Below are 3,796 nucleotides of genomic sequence, written 5' to 3' on the forward strand. Positions count from 1 at the left end.
TCACACCATACACATCATTTGTACAATACCTACATTATATTTACCCATAGTTCTACACTTCACAACTTACACATCATTTGTATAATACCTACGTTGTATTTACCCAAAGTTCTACACTTCACACCATACACATCATTTGTACAATACCTACATTATATTTACCCATAGTTCTACACTTCACACCTTACACATCATTTGTACAATACGTACATTATATTTACCCATAGTTCTACACTTCACAACTTACACATTATTTATACAATACCTACATTATATTTACCCAAAGTTCTACACTGTACATTTTACACATGATTTGTACAATACCTACATTATATTTACCCATAGTTCTACACTTCACACCATACACATCATTTGTACAATACCTACAATATATTTACCCATAGTTCTACACTTCACAACTTACACTTTATTTATACAATACCTACATTATATTTACCCATAGTTCTACACTTCACACAGTACACATCATTTGTATAATACCTACATTATATTTACCCATAGTTCTACACTTCACACCTTACACATGATTTGTTAGCTATTTTGGAAGCTACTGTTCGTTAAATTGAGGCATTATTTCTTATGTGCTATGGGTGATAAAGGTGATCATTGGTACTTTCTTGTGATTGATTAGTTGGTATAATCACATATTATTATTGGTGTAGAAGGGGTTAACTTATTTCTTCATTGGTTCTTATTAATCAATGTATTCAGTTTGTGTAAGCTGAGTTACCTGAAGTTCCCTCTGTTGTTTCATGTTCACATTAGACCAACGTATTAGGATGTTGCCTTTACTTGCCTGTTAATGGTAGAGCCTGATGTTATGCTTAAACCTCTCTTCTGAAGAACAGGACTTATGTACTGACCCTCATTTTTGATTAAGTTTATCAATTAGTCATTTGTTAATTGAAATATTGCACCTGTTTTTGTAATATCAGAGGGGGCTAGTCTTATGTCAGGTGATCCTGTTTTTAAATATTTCTTTTTTTCGTGACTTCCACACAATTTCAGAAATCTACTTGACGTGTATTCTCTTCCTGTTCTTTCTGTAAATTGTGCTGGTGGTAATTTTGTAGGTTTTTTTTAATTCATTTCATTCTAAGGTTTCTTATTGAGGAGAACATATATATGGCCTACTTTGTATTCATTACAGTTTTCCACATTTTGATTGGTTCACCACTTTCTATACTTTTGGCTTTTTTTTACATTTTCACCATCTTTCTCCTTAACCTGTTTCATTTTCTCATCCACAGGATCCAGTTTCTCTGTAAGATCTTTTGGATGCAATAGGGATTCTGATCTGTCAGTCTCAAGATTTTAACTGTCATCCCTTTGCTGTTCCAAAGTAATGGAGATCTGTGATCGGTGTTTTCTTTTACATTCAATATCTTATCATGTTACCTTTCAAAATGGATAACATGATAGTTTGAAAAAAATGTTTTTTCATTAAAACCAATGGAAGTGTATTTGCAGCACACATCTCCATACATCTTTTATTTCTATGATTTTGTTATTTGCTGGTCACATTTTCAGCATGTTTACCTTTCCACATCTTACGTTTACATACCTTGTGTTGCTGGTATAATAAACATTTAACAGATTCCTTTTCCTAAATTTGATCGTTTTTCCCCCACAGGTGGAGACTCAGTTCTGGTATTTTAATGGTTGTACAAACATATGTCATCCATTGTTGCTGGTTCTCTATGGGTGAAAACAATTTTCTTTCAGTCTGGTCTTTAGAATTCTAATTGGAAAGTTTAGAGTTGAACAATTTTAGTATTTTCCTGTTTCTGGTTATTAATGTCTTTGTTAAGTGAAACCAGAATTTAGTGCTCTCACTTCACACCACTAATTGCCCTATGTTCCAGTGGGCCAATCTGCCCCTGGTACTACCCAAGAAAATTTCCATTAACTGTGTCATGATGTAAAAGACTGTTTTGTTCAGATAGTATTGATTAATTTAGTTTTGTGAGTGAATAGTTTATTATTGTTTAGTTTTTGTTATAATAAGAGTTAAAAGTAGACAATTGTAGGAAGTTTTGTTAATAATTCATTGATGTGGAGAATATCGAAAGTCACATGCAATATATTGATGTCGAGAATATATAAGGTGGACAGACGATTAAGTGACAAAGATATAAGTAGCATGAGGCGAACGGGAAGCAGCTGACAGATTATAGCAAAAGATAATAAAGTTGGCGTGAAGTTAACTACCGTAGAAGTGATCGGCCTAATGTTTAATATGTTAGAGTGAAACTAACAGTAGAAAAGAAGATAAGAAAAATAATTTTATTCTATCAAGGCGTGGTTCTAAAGTAATTGAATCAGTCTGTGTGCACTTTGATAAAACTTCAAAAGAAAGAAGACCAAACAATTACGGTAATTCGTGCCACAATTGTAAGCAAATCACAGAGAATAGTAGTGCGATAGAAATAGAGAAGACAGTTTGGTTTGTAAACTGAAATTCTAAAGTAATTGAATAGGCCTAACTGGATATTGGACAAGAAGAAGAGATCTACATATAGAGTATTTATGATATACCCATAATATCTATAGTGTTGAAGAATTTATACATACATTAACTTGTTCTGAATATATATATATTATTTTGAAAACAAGTAATTGTGTGCTGTTTATTTATCATTGAATTTATTGCAACAAATCACAGACACCTACTGTAGAAGAATCCTAAGCCCAACAACAACATAGTATATATTTATACTATTAAGAGATATAACTAAAAACCTTTTTATTTTGACAGTTGGAGAAAAAAAATTGTCAAATTTCTGACAGAGTGTTGGGTTCTTTGGCAGGTCCCATCATGGTGTCCTTCTCGTGTACTATAAAATAATGGATGTTGTTTTAGTTCTGGATTCTGTTCAATATCATCTTCATCTCAACATTCAGAGTTATTGTTCTCAGGATTGTTATTTTTCCTGTTTTTATCTGTTTATATCCTGTTATTAAATTCTCTGGTTTCTTTCTCCATCTCAATGTGTGTATTTTGGTTTATAGTATTTCATAGGTCCTATCTAATTTGAATATTATGTTTGTGTGATTAATATTAATTTTGAACAGGTATTTACCTCTGAGATACTTTCCCACCGACCTCCTCACAATCAAGAAGAATATATAATGGCATCATGACTTGCTGTAGGAAAGTTGGGTGATTCAACAAAAAGTTGTACAGAATGTGTGTGAGAGTTTATATCTTAGATAAGGTGGTGTTACTGTACGAAGGTCATTCAAATCAAAAAAGAAAAGGCTTACATTATTTCAGAGGAAATACAAGTTTTATTTAGTTTTAAAATGTAAAATTTCCTTTCATATCTGTTATATAAGGACAACATGATGTATCTCTTTTAGTCCCACTAGTTAAAGTTCAACTATAAATGTATGTGACCTAGTCAGTTAATAAAAACTTGTAGTGTTTTTACTATAAATGCTCATAATGTTTGAAATTATTCCTTTCTTTGCATATTTCTGATAAGTGTTTCTTGTTTTTACTTTGCTCGACATGTTTAAATTATTATTTGTATGTCAGGATGTCAGGATAACTGTGTACCACAAAGTAAATTATACACCAGACCTGTTCATCTAAACACATTGTGTTGTATTTCAGTATGATGTAGTGAAGCATGATTTACATTCAGTGTTGTTATACACAAATAAACACTATTTATACTTCTATCAACAGTAGAAGGTGATTCCTTACAACAAAGATCTTTACATACCATTTTGAAGTTTGGTGTAGTGAAAGAGGAACAAGAAGAGAACT

At 31.8% G+C, this 3,796-nt stretch overlaps 1 long non-coding RNA gene across 1 annotated transcript in view; it reads left to right on the forward strand.

Annotated features, from left to right (window-relative positions):
* LOC106472638 overlaps positions 1-3,796 on the forward strand; it is a 16,045-nt gene extending 12,249 nt beyond the window's left edge. Inside the window, exon 3 of the long non-coding RNA XR_001291627.1 lies at positions 3,716-3,796. This is a non-coding gene — a long non-coding RNA (uncharacterized LOC106472638). The remainder of the gene's footprint in view (positions 1-3,715) is intronic.

The sequence above is a fragment of the Limulus polyphemus genome, unplaced genomic scaffold (genome assembly GCF_000517525.1).
Source record: "Limulus polyphemus unplaced genomic scaffold, Limulus_polyphemus-2.1.2 Scaffold5480, whole genome shotgun sequence".
Lineage (NCBI taxonomy): Eukaryota > Metazoa > Arthropoda > Merostomata > Xiphosura > Limulidae > Limulus > Limulus polyphemus.